A 17,704-nucleotide genomic window follows, 5' to 3' on the forward strand; every position below is an offset into this window, starting at 1 on the left:
CACTTTAGGCAAGAAGCCAGGAGTGGAGGCACTTGAACTCAACAGTGCAAGTAAGTTAATGAGGAAAAATAACTGCAGAGAAACACAGGGAGAGGTGGATTGTGTCAGGTGTTGTGTGAGACCAAGCGATAGAGACCAAGACTAGAGAGAAACAAAGGGAAAAGAAGGGTGCAGGGGTGCCTGGGTGGCTCAGTTGGTTAAGCATCTGACTCTTGATTTTGGCTCAGGTCATGCTTTCAGGGTCCTGGGATCCAGCCCCGGGTCAGGCTCTGTGCTCAGTGTGGAGTCGGCTTGTCCTTCTCCCTCTGCTCCCTGCCCCCTTCCCCCGTGCATGCTTTCTCTCAGATAAATAAATAAGTGAAATCTTTAAAAAAAAGAAAAGAAAAGAAAAGAAAGGTGCACAGAGATAGAACCAGAGTGAGATTAAAATAGAGTAGAGAGAGAAAATGAGTCAAAAATAGGTATCAAGGAAGACACAAGAGACTAAAGAGACAGAGACAGGGAGAGACAATCAGAAAAGAAAAAAAAAATACAGGACAGGAAAAAAAAAAAAGCTTCAGTGAGACAGAGCTAGAGACTGAGAAAGAGACATATGGCCGAGGAAGAAGAGACGAGAGGAACCCAGAGAGCTAGCACTCTCTCTCCCTTTCTTCTCCTCCCTCTCTCATCACTGAAAAACCACTGACTCAGAGGTGGAGATGAAGAGCGAGACAGAGGCAAAGAAATACAAAGAGATACAGAGAGAGAAACCCAGAGCAAAGTGAAATGGAGAGAGAATGAATTGGGCGTCACAGGGCGCGAGCATGAAATGGAGCCTGGATCATTTTATGCCTAGTCACACACCTCTCCTCTGGGACCAAGAAATGCTGTAATGCTACCAGGGATGTCATTATTTGTTTATTGTCATCTCTGTGCCAGGCACTGAGCTGTGTGCTTGACAAGCAGGGTACCTTCTAACCCAAATGTCCAGCTTACAGGATAGGGCGTATGGACAATGTTATACAGGGGGCAGCACTCTAACATGTCTGGAGACTGACAGACATGAAGCCCCTAGGAAAATGAGCCTCCCTCTTGGAGCCTTCCTCCTCTGCATTTCAGAGATGACAATAGTACCTCCCTCATAGGGTTTTTGAGGTTTAACACAGGATAAAGAGCTCAACCAATGTGAGGTTTTTAGCACCATCAGATGGTTGTTATCCTAAGATTCCCCAAATACACCTTGGACAGTATCTGTGCTTCAGTTTTCCCATTTGGAAAATGGGGCAAATGATTGTATTGATCTTTTGGGGTTTGGGGGATTATTCAGTGAGTTAAGGCACACAACAAGCACTTAATAAATATCAGTTGAAATGAAAAGTAGAGCGCCAGTGGGCACAGAGCCAGGACCTGGAAAAGCTGAGTGGAGAAAGGACATGGAAACCTGGAGAAGTCTACTGGCTTCTCTTTTGGCTGAAGTAGAGCTGAGAATACCTAGAATTTTGAATATTTTTTTTTCTAAGAAGGCAAGATAAGGATCTGGAGATCTTTATGCATTGTCTAAGAAGACCCCATTATGGGAATTGTTTTATGGGATCATTCCAAGACTGAGCTAAACAGCCTCTCCAAGCTGGCATTTTCCTAAGATTCTGTGGTTCTCAGAGTCTGTTGTTCTAATGTTGGAGGATTCCAGAATTCTACGATTTTCAGCTTTCAGGGATCTACAGGTTCTTCTAGTTGGGAGTGGGGGTGAGCTTTAAAAGAGGGAAGAGCTGTGGGGAGAGGGGCAGGATGACCTCTCACCTTCTTCTGGATGTTTTCATCAGGAGCAGGAAGGTACAGCAGGCACATACCTGTTGCTCTCAGTCACAACCAAAATAAACTTGTAGAATCTTAGGATCCAAATTCTAGATGGTGAATGTGGCATAGGGATCATTTTTCTATTGGACAGTGGGAAATATAGTGAATGGGTCTTCTGAATTTCTTTCCTTCTGCTAAGAAAAATTATTCAAAACACAAATAAAGAAAAAATGATTTATGGGACTTTTTCATGTCAAGCTAGGCATATTTTCTAACAGGTCCACTTAAAGATAATCTCATTCCAAAAACGGAATGTTACTTTGTTTATACAGTTAATCAGGGTCTAAGCTTTTTACAGTTCTACAAAACTGCTAAGTCTTTTCTGTTTGGTAGAGAAGGTGGTCTTCAACCAAAAATTTTAAAAAAATAATAATGCCATTAAATCAGACATTAGCCAGTTTTGTATTTAACTCAGAAATTCTTTTTTTTTCCTATAAAAAAATCCTACTGTTTCATTTGTCTTTTGAACCAGCTTTGTTTATATCTGGCTCCCTCATTAATGGATTAAATAATCTTTGACACATATACATCTATTCTGAGAATTATTTTTTTATCATTTGGAGATTTATCCTTCCTTTATTTCCCTCATTTTCTTCTTCTCTTCCTTCCTAACTGTCTCTCTTCACCACCCCCTCCCTCTATTCCCCCTCGCTTTTCTTCTCATCTCTTTCTCTCTCTATCCCCCTTCTCCCCTGCTCTTCTCTCTTTCAAAGACCCTCCTTTCTTTCTTCCTTCTTTCTCTCTATCATCTCACTGCTTCCCTCATTTTGTATTTTCTCTTTTCCTCCTTTCTCCTCCCCCTTCTTCCATCCCTCCTTCCATCAAATGGTGTGTGCATGACTGGAATGCCAGAGGAAGTCGAAGAGAGACATAATGGGACAGTGGAAATATTACAAGAAAGAAAGGCTGGGTTTTTTTCCAAAAGTCATGACAGACACCAAACCACAGATCCAAGAAGCTCAAAGAACACTAATGGAGTACATACCAAAAAACCCACATGTAAGCATATTATATTCAAACTTCAGGAAACCAAAGACAAAGAGAAAACTTTATAGGCAACCAGAAGAAAAAATGCACCTTACCTATGAGGAACAAGGATAAGTATCATAACACACTTCTCTTAGAAATTATGCAAGCAAGAAAAAATGGAGGGACATCTTTTAAATGTTGGAAGAAAAAACTGTCAAGCAAGAATTCTATATACAGCAAAGACATCATTCAAAAGTAAAGCAGAAATTGTAATAGTGATGTATGGTAACAGATGGTAGCTATACATGTAGTGAGCATAGCATAATGTATAAGGGTCTCATGATCCTAAGATCATGACCTGAGCAGAAATTAAGAGATGGATGTTTAATCAACTGAGCCACCCAGGTGCCCCAGCACAGAAAATTATTCTAGCAAGAAACAGAATCTTTTCTGTCTAGGCAGATTACACAGAAAGTAAAGAACAACATTTTATATTGTAGACAAAGCCATTAATGAATAAGCTCAAGAAGCAAGCCCATCAAACCTGAATGAACTTTGCTAATATTTTAACACACTTCATAGCATCCTTTAAGACTGTGCAATTATAAATGAAGGCAAGTAAAATTCACTTTCCAAGTGTTATCCTTTATTTTGCTTTTTCATATTTTAAAGCAAACTGACACTATACCCGAGGACAGCAAGTCTCTCTGAGAGGATCCACAGGTCAAAACAATACCAAGATGTTATTTATGCAAATATACCATGCTCTCATCATTGTTATCTTCAAATGGATCCATAAATATTTAAAAATTTCCTCAGTCTCAACCTCCACTACAGTAAATATAAATAGACCTTGCCCACATAAACAAAAGCTCTTTGGGGTCCTCAATAAAAGACTAGAGAAAAAGTAAACTGAGAACCACTGCTTTTGGACAAAATTACTTTATTCCCTAAAAAAACAAAAGCACACACACAATTGTATTTCTCTGTCATTATTTATCCTAGTCTGAACCACTCATATTTTTAAAAAAATTTTAAGATTTTTATTTATTTGAGAGGGGGTTGCAGACTGAGGGGCAACGAGGAGGAATCTGAAGCAGACTCCATACTTAGCACGGAGCCCGACATGGGGTTGGATCCCACCACAGGGAGATCATGACCTGAGCCCAAACCAAGAGTCAGCTGCTTAACTGACTGCACCACCCAGGTGCCCTGAACCACTCATACTAATTCTAATTTTTAACCAAAGTAACTAGCATCTATTTCACAGAGAAAACTGGTGGTGGGGAAGGAGACAGTTAAGAACTGTCTCTCTCATACCAGCATTTCAGCAGACCAGCAAAATTTTCAGTACAACTTCCTACAAAACTGGTACATCCCTTTTACACCTTTTAAAAAGTGACAGAATGGGGGCACCTGGGTGGCTCAGCTGGTTAAGCATCCAACTCTTGATCTCAGCTCAGGTCTTGATCTCAGGGTTTTGAGATCAAGTCCCACGTTGGGGTTCCATACTGGGCATGGAGCCTGCTTAAAAAAATTAAAAGTGACAAAACGAACATGTTCATTAATGTGACTCTAAGTCAGGATATCTCCATAGCATGTAAAAATAGAAATAAAATTTATATATGTTTACAATTATGCTTAGTCACCACTATTGCAAGATTGTGACTATCCATTAAATTTTAATAAAGTCCAAGGTTTCAAGACCTTGGAAATTACTTCAAACTGACAAATAGGGGTGCCTGGGTGGCTCAGTCGTTAAGCGTCTGCCTTTGGCTCAGGTCATGATCCCAGGGTCCTGGGATCGAGCCCCGCATTGGGCTCCCTGCTTCGCGGGAAGCCTGCTTCTCCCTCTCCCGCTCCCCCTGCTGTGTTCCCTCTCTCGCTGTCTCTCTCTCTGTCAAATAAATAAAAAATTTTTAAAAACTGACATACAAAAGACATAATTACTATTGAAATACAGTTTTTCAGAATAATGATTCAATTTAATTGAGCAAAAACTTACATTTTTAAATATCTTAACCATTATGTGGGAAGTAATGTTAATTTTGATCCCAAGGGCTATGTACCTGGATCTGCAAGTTATTCAGCTAGTTGCTCTAACAAACAAGCCCGAAATCTCATTAACTTAATGCAAGAAGGTTTATTTCTTACTTACATGAGACACAAGCTGATGTTCCTGTCCTAACCTAGCTACAAGGGTTATTAGGAAATGTAAACCTTGTATGCCCAGGAGAAAGAAATAGGGTTGGCGAACACTTAGCCAGTTTCTGTCACGATGCCTTTTTTCTTTTCTTTTTTTTTTAAGATTGTATTTATTTATTTGAGAGAGAAAGCACGAGCAAGGGGAGGGGCAGAGGGACAAGCAGACTCCATGTTGAACCCGACGCGGGGCTTGATCCCAGGACCCTGAGATCAGGACCCAAGCCGAAGTCAGATGTTTAACTGACTGAGCCACCCAGGCACCCTTATTTTTCTTTTCATTGCGATCTCTTTTTACTGTCCTGATATAAAGACAAATAACAGTTGCAACATGCTTTTAATTAATTTTGAAGCAGGACTATGCTTTCCCGAATGTGACACTATTTCCAAACTAGACTGCATGGATATTTCTGCTAAGGGGGTTTTGCACACCATTTCACGGGTTTTGCAGAAACCCTCTAATCCCAGTTATGGACCCTAGGTTAAGATTAATGACCTTTCCTATAAAGAGGCAACCAGGGGTTCTAGCTTATATCCAGGAACACCAGCCCAGACCTTCCCAAGGAGACCAACCCACTTCAGACTCAATGGGACCCCTAGCATGTGGTTTAAGCTTCTCAGGGCTGAACCCATAATCCCCATATTAGTTTCCTAGGGCTGCTGTAACAAAGTACTACAAACTAGATGGCTTAATACAACAGACATTTATTCTCTCACAGTTCTGGAGGCCAGAAGTCCAAAATCAAGGTGTTAGCAGTGCCATGTTCTCTCTGAAGGTGCTAGGGGATAACTACTGCTTAACTCTTCCTAGCTTCTAGTGATTGCTGGTAGTCCGTGGTGTACCTTGGCTTCTAGAAATCCCAATCTCCACCTCCATCATCGCATGGCATTCTTCCTGTGTGTCTGTGTGTGACTTCACATACCATTCTCCTCTCTGTGTCTGTGATTCTGTTTTCTCTTCTTATAGGATGCTAGCCATTGGATTAGGGCCCACCCCAGTCCGGCAGGACCTCATCTTAAGTAATTGTATCTGCAAAGACCCTGCTTCCAAATAAGGTCACATTTTGAGGCTCTGGATGAACATGAATTGGGGGGTACATACTATTCAACCCAGTATAATACCATATCCTTCTTCTCACCCTTAATACACCCCATGCACATAGTCTTCTGGGATGCCTCTGACAGGAAGCCAGCCTCTTCCTGGATCTGCTTTTTTCCCCCAACCTTAAGTCTTGCAGAAAATTCAAGATCTTCCCATGCTCCCTGTTGACCTGTCGCACCTGCTAGCACCTTAAGGTCTGGTTTTGCTTCCTCTTACTCATAGGCCAGGACTGGGGACATGTAAGGAGATGTCTTGGATCCTTCTTTTAAGGAGCTCCCTCTTTCCTTCATGTGTCCAGCTTCATGGCGAGCCATACTATAGGGAGAGTGGAGTGGGGGCAGCACCAGACCCTTGTGAGGCCCCTTCTTCTTTACCCTCATTCTATCTCTCACAGCCCTGGAGGCTGAAACCCAGGATAAGAGCACTTCCAGTGGAGAACATAGGGTGGTGGCTCAGTCAGTGATAGGGAGTGAGCATATGTGTTGGGATGAGACCAGTGTATGAGTGATGAAGAGCCCAGCCTGGGTCATCTGGAACCTCCCAGAAGCCCATTTTTAATTTTTCTTCTGTGCCTTCTCCCCATAAGGGCCCAGCTCATTGTTCCTTCCCTCCCTTCCTCTTTTCTTCTAAAATTGGACAAGGAGATCAGACCTCAAAATTTTCACTCCAAAAAACAAATAAATTCAAATAAATGAAAGGACCAGCAGGAAACGGGAGTGGAAGGCACAACCTGGAAGTGGTCACACATCACCCTCTCACGCCCAAATCTCATCTGGGCACAGTCTTAAAGTCATGCCTTGCTGCAAGGGATGCTGGGAAATGTAGTCTTATTTTGGATGGGCTTGATCAAGCCCATCAGAGATTCTATTACTAAAGGAAGAAGGGGTAAATGGATGTAAGGGAACAATTAACAGCATCTGCCATGGGGATCGACCCCGGGGCTGATAAGGAAACAAAAGAAAAACAATCTGCAAACAGCACCGTTGATATTCAAGCTCACGAACTCATTGTTATGAAGGTCTGGGATAGAGAGTGGGGTCCTAAACAGGTTCCTGGACATGGCAGAGATGAATACTTTGGGCATCTTGCTGCTTTTGTTCACATGCTTCCAGATGATAAAGCTCACCAGGACAGACACGTGGTAAACAGGAAGAGGGTGAGGACCTCTCAGATCTCCAGGTCACCAGGAAGAAGGAACCGTCCTTGGCCATGGATCCTGGCTACAGAGATCCTGGGACTCAGGTTCTTGTAACCTGAATACCTTTGGATTAAAATCCCTAGGGGTTGGATCCCACGTGGGAGCTCTCCATGGCTGTGGAGCTTATGTAACTTCTAGTCCCCTCTGAGCTCGCTGTTGACTGCGGTGTCTTCATCCTTTCTGTCCCTCTTCACTAACATCTGCATCCTCCACGTTTGTCCTCCAAGAACATGTCCAAGGTCATGGATGTTCTAGGGTCGGGGGAGAACCAGGTTTGCATTCTGCCTCTGCTCCTTTTTTGGGGGAGTGTGATCTGGAACAAGACACCTAATTTCTTTGAGCCTTGGTTTCCACTTCCATAAAATAAGAATACCCATAACAGTACCTCCCTTGCCAAACCTGGAGGTTGGTATGGATTAAATGTATTTAAAGCCATCAGCATGGTGTCATTACTGTCATTCAACAACCAACTCTCTAACCTGGGCTCCTCAGCCCTTTGAAATCTGTTCTTAGGGAGGAATTTGCTGTAAGTGGGGCCGATGGCTAGGGCAGGGAGGCTGAGCAAGGCTGAGTGCAGGCTGCGGTAGGTGGCAGGTCGTGAGCAGACTACAGGATGGACTATCAATGGGTGCTGGACTGGCAGAGAGAAGAGGTGGGGGCTACCCATTCCTGAGCCTCTTCTGTGCTAAATTCCTGACTGTCATACTCTCAGGGATCTTCACATCTTTGTGCATCATTACCATTTTACATACAAACAGACTGAGGCTCGCCCAGGTTACTGGGCTCTCAAGGGCAAAGTTAGAATTAGCATGCCTGTTTGCCCCTCTAGGAACTCTTTCCCACCAGTGACTTGTCTGGGGGGTCCTCTCCATGTTAGGGGAAGGTTTGGGGATGAGACCAGCTGGTAGGTATCAGAGAGGGGGTAAGAATGAGGGAGACTGAGTGGAGTGAGAAGTCCCTGCTGCTGAAACGGAGGTTTGGGAGGGTAGCTGCTTACTGTTTTTCTCTAGTGGGTGGGGCCATGGTCTACCGAATTTTCAGGAGCACCATGGTGACCAAGAGTCCCCAGGGAGGGGGGAGAATTCAAAGCACTGTCTCCCTAGCTGAAGCCCCAAATCAGTGGGCTGGGGTAGACACCAGCCACCCTTCCTTCTGTCCTCAGAGTCCTCTGCTCAGCTGAATTGGATGGTTCCCCGAAGTTTCCATTACCACCTTGTTTGCACTGCTTGGCACTTTTTCTAGGGGCTGGGTGAGAGCCCTAGTGCCTGCCTCTCTCCTCCGGGAAGCTCCCCATGACTGCAGCCTCTGACCTGTTTATTCTGTTTCTAGGTAAGGGAGGCAGTTATCTGATCTCTGCACCCAATCCAGGAAGAATGAGCTGGGAGAACATCTATGAGGCTGGGTTGGTGGACTGAGAAAAAAAGAGAGAGCTAAGAAGGGTGAGAAGAAAGAAAATGTTCTACCTGGCCTCCTCCTCATCCCCCAAGGGCCACTACTGTAACAAACAATTACATAATCAGCCCCATCCAAAACAGCAGGAGCCAGAAGGGGAGGGATCTGGGCAAAGGACATGTGTCAGTAAGAAAGGAACAAAGAAAGTGATCTTAAGGTGACAGAAAGCAGGGGAGAAAACATATCAGAGAGATGGGGGGAGGAGGGGACGGAGAGAGGGGTCAGCTAGGACCCAGAACAACAGGAAGAAGGAATCAGAAAAACATACAAGATAGAGACAGAGCCTGGGAGGGAAAGACACAGTCAGAGAAAGGAGGAGCTAGAGCTAAGGGCCACTCACTCAGAGATGTGTAGACTGAGAGAAAGCTGGACACATGGAGAGATCTAGAGAAGCAAGACGTGGAGCCGCAGAGGAGAGAGTCAGACACATACGGGGGAGGGGGGGGCTGAGACAGAAGGTCAGGGAGAGAGACACAGGGACACAAAGAGCTGCAGGAGTCCAGGGAAGGGATGAGACCGGCCTGAAGCAGGAACAGAGGGGCATCAGGGACCAGAGAGATGATCCCATCAAAGGGCTGGAGCCCTGGCCAAGCCTTGTGAGCAGCCAGCAGACATTCTTTTTCTAGTCCGTGTTACGTGTCGGGCCCTGACAGACCAGATCCCTTGGAGTCCCAACCACAGGCCTCAATGACAAGGGCACCAGCTAACGCTTACAGAACCCTGACTACGTCCCGGGATGGTCTAAGCACTCTGCACACACCCATTTGGTCCCACAGCAACCCCACCCAGTAAGGACAGCTATGATCTCCATTTCACAGAGGAGGAGACTGAGGCACGCAGAGGGTTAAGTCAAGGTCACCAGCTAGGAGTCAGGAGTCGACACCCAGTCTGGCCCCGATCTGCCATTTTAAGTTCTCCACTCCCAAGAAAGAGCTGGGGACCCTAAAGATGTGGCCCCTAAATTTGAAGAAGAGTTTTTAGCCTGGAGTCCAAAGAGTGATGGAAGGAGCCTCTGAAAGCCCCCAAATGATCATGCATTGTGGGGATCTGTCATGCCCACTGGGAGAAACTGAGTTCAAGTACTTTGGATAGGTACAGCTAGAAGTTACCCCCAGAAGGTATAGCTCTAATTGACTCCCAACATGGTTATTGTGAACCCTACTACATGTCGAGCACTGTTGAAAGGATGGGGGTCCACAGAGACCAAAGCAAACAATCGCAACAACAATGAATAAGTCAGTGAGAATCTCTGCCCTCGGAGATGTTATTTGGGTGGGAAGAGTCATTGATCTGATCCCGTGCTCGTGCCTCAGGCCTTTTGCCCTTGCTGTGCCCTCTGCCAGGAATGCTTCTCCCCACAGCTGACTCTCAGAAGTCACCTCCTCCAGGAAGCCCTCCCTGACCACCCAATCTCCAGCAGCCCCCATCAGTCTGTTTCCAGCCTAGTTCTTTGTTTAATTTTCTTCGTGGTGTTTGTCACTAGCTGAGTCATCGTACTGATTGAGTGGGCTGTTCGCTTTTCATCGGCCTCACCCGCTAGCATTTACAGCCTTCACGAGGGGAGGGATTTTGATTTTCATGTTTTTTTTTCTTAAGATTTATGTACTTATTTTTGAGAGAGAAAGAGAGAGAGTATGCATGCCTGTGAGCAGGGGGAGGGGCAGAGGGAGAGAGAGACTCTCAAGCCAACTCCACGCTGAGCGCAGAGCCCGATGTGGGACTAGATCTCACGACCCTGAGATCATGACCGGAGCTGAAATCAAGAGCCAGCTGCCCAACCGACTGAGCCACCCAGCCGCCCCTGATTTTCATGTTCTTTACTACAGCCCCTATGCCTACATTAGTATGTAGTCTGTGCTCACTAAATCGTTGTCGATTGGTATTGACAACAGACTCCTGTGTAAGCTCCCCCTGGACCACGAGAGGCTCTATCTGCCTTCCTCCTAAGTATTAACGCAGTTAATCTCCCCACAGGCCTTGGAGGAGGGGACTGGATGGGGACAAAGAGCTTAAGAAACTTGCTCCGCTTCGCAGCACTGGATGATTCGAACTCAGGCACAAATACAGAAGCTAGGAAAACACGGAACCAAGGTCAAGAACCAGATCCCCAAATATGGTGAATTAACAGAGTAAAGGATGCCAGGCTGGAAATACTTTTGGGAGGGAAACTTCCTTCCTTAGATTTCACCAGAATATTACAGTGCTGGGTGCTGGGAACACAAGAGTGACCTCGGCAGCCCAGCACCTCCCCTCAGTGTTCCTGGTGGGGGGACAGCTCTTCCCCGGGGCAGGGGGCCCTCTCTACAAGTCTTGCTCCTGCTGATGCAGGCTCATGGACTCTCATCCCAGCCCTCAGCTCTCCCAACCTCGCATTTCCCAGTTGAGAGAGGCATGGCTGGGGAGGAAGGGAGTGAAACTGCCACTCAGCTCAGGAGACCCCTCTGAGGAAACCAGGGGAGGGAAGAGATGGACAGTGACAGGAGGGCGCGAGACAGGAGGGCACGGAGGAACAGGGAGAGGTTGGCTGTCCAAACGTCCTGCCATCTCACCATCCGGGCCCAAGCCCTCTGCCTGTGCCTCCGGTCCCAGCCCTGACCCCTCTGAACTGTTGCTCTGGAGGGCAGGTTTGTCCCTCCGACCCGACTGTGTGCTCTGTGAGGACACGAACCCCGGCCCGTCTCAGTCTTTGCTGTGTCCCCGCTGCTCCACAATAAATACTAAGGGTCAGACAACTTGAAAGTAGACAGCAGGCTACTGGAACATTCCAGGGGAGAGGTGAGGAGGCCTGAGTTGGGGCTGGAGAGGTGGGCGGGGGTGAAGGCAGTTGACCCTCTCTTTTCCTCCTCCCCCTCCTCCCCTTGCTCCGCCTCCCTGCTCCCTCGCACCCCCTTCATCTCTTCGCATCCTACCCCACCCCCCACGCCCATTCCCGGCAAGGCAGGACCTCTGATTTCATAATCTCAGTTCTGGCTCCTGCTGTCGACACTGTTTCCTTTAGAAACAAAACAACAGTCATTCTTGGCCGAGGCTGGCCCCTTCCCCACCCACACACAGATCTGGGCCCGCCGGGAAGAGAGCGGATTCTGGAGCGGCGAGGTGCATGGGAAAGCAGCTCAGGCGGGAGGACCTCCGGGCCGGCGGGGGGCGGTGTTCGTGCGCCCCCTGCAGGAGGAGGGCTGCAACCGCAGGGCCCGGGCGGCTAGGAGGAGGCGGGGGTGGCGGGGGTGGCGGGGGTGGCGGGGGTGGCGGGGGTGGCGGGGGTGGCGGGGGTGTCTGGGCTGCCAGGAATTCCCTGAGCAAGCACCACCGTCTTTGCGGTGCCCTGATGTTTAGAAGGCCCATACCCGACTTCTTTCTCTGGGCTCTGCCTTCCCCCAAGTGATAGGGCCATTGGGTACCCGGGGGGAAGCCATGAGGAGACAGAAGGGAGAGGCTGAGGGGGGCAGCGGGGGACGAGTGCTGGAGGCTTTGACTACCTACCATAGGACCCAGTAAGTTTTTAATATCATTTTATTTTTTTATTTTGGCAAAATATACATAACACAAAGTTTACCACTGTAACCACTCAAAAGTGTAGAATTCAGTGGCATTAACTATAGTCACAATTCTGTGCGACCATTATCACTGCCTTGTTCCAGAATATTTGCACCACCCCAAGGGGAAATCCCAAACCCATCAGGCTGCCCTTCCCCAATTCCCTCCCCAGCCGCTGGTAACCACTAGTCTAAGCTCTGTCTCTATGAATTTGTCTATTCTGGACGTTTCATGTAAATGAAAGCATACATAGTTGACTCTTGAACAACAGGTTTGAACTGCATGTCCACTTACATGTGGATTTTTTTCAATAAATATAGTACAGTGCTGCATATGTATTTTCTCTACCTTATGATTTTCTTAACATTTTCTTTTCTCTAGATTCCTTTACTGTAAGAATACAATATATACTGCATATAACACACCAAATATGTGTTAATCAGTTATGTTATCAGTAAGACTTCTGGTCAATAGTAAATACCAGTAGTTAGGTTTGGGGGAAGTCAAGGTTATATCTGGGTTTTCAACTACAAAAGAGGTTTGGTGCCCCTAACCCCAAAGTTGTTCACGGGTTAAGTGTGATATATGATCTTCTGGGACTGGCTTCTTTTACTTAACATGTTTTCAAGGCTTTTGACACATTTCAGTGTTGTGGCATGAATCAGAATTTTGTTCCTTTTCTTGGCTGAATACTATTCCATTGTATGGATAGATCACAGTTTGTTGTCAATGGCTGTTTAGGTTGTGTCCACCTCTTGGCTGTTGTGAATAGAGCTGCTACAAACATTCATGGAAAGCTTTGGTTTGAACATCTATTTTCAAGGACCTAATAATTTTTAAACTATTATGTTGGGTGAGTTTGGCAAGTGAATTTCACTGATGTTGATATTAGTTTGTATGTTGTTATTTCAGTCACTGCCTTGTTTTCCTTTACTTTGGAGCTAATGCCAACTGCTTGTCTAGGTTCAAGTGCAGGAAAATAGAATCAGTAAATCCCATTTATTTTTTTTTAATTTTTTATTGTTATGTTAATCACCATATATTACATCATTAGTTTTTGATGTAGTGTTCCATGATTCATTGTTTGTTCATAACACCCAGTGCTCCATGCAGAATGTGCCCTCTTTAATACCCATCACCAGGCTAACCCATCCCCCTACCCTCCTCCCCTCTAGAACCCTCAGTTTGTTTCTCAGAGTCCATCATCTCTCATGGTTCCTCTCCCCCTCTGACTTACTCCCCTTCATTCTTCCTCTCCTGTTATCTTCTTCTTTAAATATGTTGCGTTATTTGTTTCAGAAGTACAGATCTGTGATTCAACAGTCTTGCACAATTCACAATGCTCACCGTAGCACATACCCTCCCCAATGTCTATCACCCAGCCACCCCATCCCTCCCACCCCCAACCACTCCAGTAACACTCGGTTTGTTTCCTGAGATTAAGAATTCCTCATATCAGTGAGGTCATATGATACATGTCTTTCTCTGATTGACTTATTTCACTAAGCATAACACCCTCCAGTTCCATCCACGTCGTTGCAAATGGCAAGATCTCATTCCTTTTGATGGCTGCATAATATTCCATTGTGTATATATACCACTTCTTCTTTATCCATTCATCTGTCGATGGACATCTTGGCTCTTTCCACAGTTTGGATATTGTGGACATTGCTGCTATAAACATTGGGGTGCACGTACCCCTTCGGGTCCCTACATTTGTATCTTTGTGGTAAATACCCAGTAGTGCAATTGCTGGATCGAATGGTAGCTCTAATTTCAACTGTTTGAGGAACCTCCATACTGTTTTCCAGAGGGGTTGCACCAGCTTGCATTCCCACCAACAGTGTAGGAGGGTTCCCCTTTCTCCACATCCCCGCCAACATCTGTCGTTCCCTGACTTGTTAATTTTAGCCATTCTGACGGGTGTGAAGTGGTATCTCATTGAGGTTTTGATTTGGATTTCCCTGATGCCGAGCGATGTTGAGCACTTTTTCATGTGCCTGTTGGCCATTTGGATGTCTTCTTTGGAAAAATGTCTGTTCATGTCTTCTGCCCATTTCTTGATTGGATTATTTGTTCTTTGGGTGTTGAGTTTGATAAGTTCTTTATAGATTTTGGATACTAGCCCTTTATCTGATAGGTCATTTGCAAATATTTTCTCCCATTCTGTCAGTTGTCTTTTGGTTTTGTGGACTGTTTCTTTTGCTGTGCAAAAGCTTTTTATCTTGATGAAATCCCAATAGTTCATTTTTGCCCTGGCTTCCTGTGCCTTTGGCGATGTTTCTAAGAAGAAGTTGCTGCGGCTGAGGTTGAAGAGGTTGCTACCTGTGTTCTCCTTTAGGATTTTGATGGACTCCTGTCTCACGTTTAGGTCTTTCAACCATTTGGAGTCTATTTTTGTGTGTGGTGTAAGGAAATGGTCCAGTTTCATTCTTCTGCATGTGGCTGTCCAATTTTCCCAACACCATTTGTTGAAGAGACTGTCTTTTTTCCATTGGACATTCTTTCCTGCTTTGTCAAAGATAAGTTGACCATAGAGTTGAGGGTCCATTTCTGGGCTCTCGATTCTGTTCCATTGATCTATGTGTCTGTTTTTGTGCCAGTACCATACTGTCTTGATGATGACAGCTTTGTAATAGAGCTGGAAGTCCAGAATTGTGATGCCGCCAGCTTTGCTTTTCTTTTTCAATACTCCTCTGGCTATTCGGGGTCTCTTCTGGTTCCATACAAATTTTAGGATTATTTGTTCCATTTCTTTGAGAAAAGTGGATGGTATTTTGATGGGGATTGCATTGAATGTGTAGATTGCTCTAGGTAGCATTGACATCTTCACAATGTTGGTTCTCCCAATCCATGAGCATGGAACGTTTTTCCATTTCTTTGTGTCTTCTTCAATTTCTTTCATGAGTATTTTATAGTTTTCTGAGTACAGACCCTTTGCCTCTTTGGTTAAATTTATTCCTAGGTATCTAATGGTTTTGGGTGCAATTGTAAATGGGATCGACTCCTTGATTTGTCTCTCTTCTGTCTTGTTGTTGGTGTATAGGAATGCCACTGATTTCTGTGCATTGATTTTATAGCCTGCTACTTGACTGAATTCCTGTATGAATTCTAGCAGTTTTGGGGTGGAGTCTTTTGGGTTTTCCACATAAAGTATCATATCATCTGCAAAGAGTGAGAGTTTGACTTCCTCTTTGCCGATTTGGATGCCTTTGATTTCTTTTTGTTGTCTGACTGCTGTGGCTAGGACTTCTAATACTATGTTGAATAGCAGTGGTGAGAGTGGACATCCCTGCCGCGTTCCTGACCTTAGGGGAAAATCTCTCAGCCTTTCCCCATTGAGAATGATATTCGCTGTAGGTTTTTCATAGATGGCTTTTATGATATTGAGGTATGTACCCTCTATCCCTATACTCTGAAGAGTTTTGATCAAGAAAGGATGCTGTACTTTGTCAAATGCTTTTTCTGCATCTATTGAGAGGATCATATGATTCTTGTTCTTTCTTTTGTTAATGTGTTGTATCACGTTGATTGATTTGCGGATGTTGAACCAGCCTTGCAGCCCAGGGATAAATCCCACTTGGTCATGGTGAATAATCCTTTTAATGTACTGTTGGATCCTCTTGGCTAGTATTTTGGTGAGAATTTTTGCATCCATGTTCATCAAGGATATTGGTCTGTAATTCTCCTTTTGGATGGGGTCTTTGTCTGGTTTTGGGATCAAGGTAATGCTGGCCTCATAAAATGAGTTCGGAAGTTTTCCTTCCATTTCTATTTTTTGGAACAGTTTCAGGAGAATAGGTATTAATTCTTCTTTAAATGTCTGATAGAATTCCCCTGGGAAGCCATCTGGCCCTGGGCTTTTGTTTCTTGGGAGATTTTTGATGACTGCTTCAATTTCCTTAGTGGTTATAGGTCTATTCAGGTTTTCTATTTCTTCCTGGTTCAATTTTGGTAGTTGATACATCTCTAGGAATGCACCCATTTCTTCCAGGTTATCTAATTTGCTGGCATAGAGTTGCTCATAATATGTTCTTATAATTGTTTTTATTTCTTTGGTGTTGGTTGTGATCTCTCCTCTTTCATTCATGATTTTGTTGATTTGGGTCATTTCTCTTTTCTTTTTGATCAGTCTGGCCAGGGGTTTATCAATCTTGTTAATTCTTTCAAAGAACCAGCTCCTAGTTTTGTTGATCTGTTCTACTGTTCTTTTGGTTTCTAGTTCATTGATTTCTGCTCTGATCTTTATTATTTCTCTTCTCCTGCTGGGTTTAGGCTTTATTTGCTGTTCTTTCTCCAGCTCCTTTAGGTGTAGGGTTAGGTTGTGTATTTGAGACCTTTCTTGTTTCTTGAGAAAGGCTTGTATTGCTATATACTTTCCTCTCAGGACTGCCTTTGCTGTATCCCAAAGATTTTGAACAGTTGTGTTTTCATTTTCATTGGTTTCCATGAATTTTTTTAATTCTTCTTTAATTTTCTGGTTGACCCATTCATTCTTTAGTAGGATGCTCTTTAGCCTCCATGTATTTGAGTTCTTTCCGACTTTCCTCTTGTGATTGAGTTCTAGTTTCAAAGCATTGTGGTCTGAAAATATGCAGGGAATGATCCCAATGGTACCGGTTGAGACCTGATTTGTGACCTAGGATGTGATCAATTCTGGAGAATGTTCCGTGGGCACTAGAGAAGAATGTGTATTCCGTTGCTTTGGATGGAATGTTGTGAATATGTCTGTGAAGTCCATTTGGTCCAGTGTGTCATTTAAAGTCTTTATTTCCTTGTTGATCTTTTGCTTAGATGATCTGTCCATTTCAGTCAGGGGGGTGTTAAAGTCCCCCACTATTACTGTATTGTTGTCAATGTGTTTCTTTGCTTTTGTTATTAATTGCCTTATATAATTGGCTGCTCCCATGTTCGGGGCATAGATATTTACAATTATTAGATCTTCTTGTTGGATAGACCCTTTAAGTAAGAAATAGTGTCCTTCCTCATCTCTTATTACAGTCTTTGTTTTAAAATCTAGTTTGTCTGATATAAGGATTGCCACCCCAGCTTTCTTTTGGTGTCCATTAGCATGGTAAATGGTTTTCCACCCCCTCACTTTCAATCTGGGGGTGTCTTTGGGTCTAAAATGAGTCTCTTGCAGACAGCATATGGATGGGTCTTGTTTTTTAATCCAATCTGATAGCCTGTGTCTTTTGATTGGGGCATTGAGCCCATTTACATTCAGGGTAACTATTGAAAGGTATGAATTTAGTGCCATTGTATTGCCTGTAAGGTGACTGTTAACTGTATGTTGTCTGTGTTCCTTTCTGATCTTTGCTGCTTTTAGGCTCTCTCTTTGCTTAGAGGACCCCTTTCAATATTTCTTGGAGGGCTGATTTCGTGTTTGCAAATTCCTTTAGTTTTTGTTT

The sequence above is a fragment of the Eumetopias jubatus genome, unplaced genomic scaffold (assembly GCF_037043125.1).
Source record: "Eumetopias jubatus isolate StellerSeaLion01/CBP00866 unplaced genomic scaffold, mEumJub1_p1.0 scaffold_10, whole genome shotgun sequence".
NCBI lineage: Eukaryota > Metazoa > Chordata > Mammalia > Carnivora > Otariidae > Eumetopias > Eumetopias jubatus.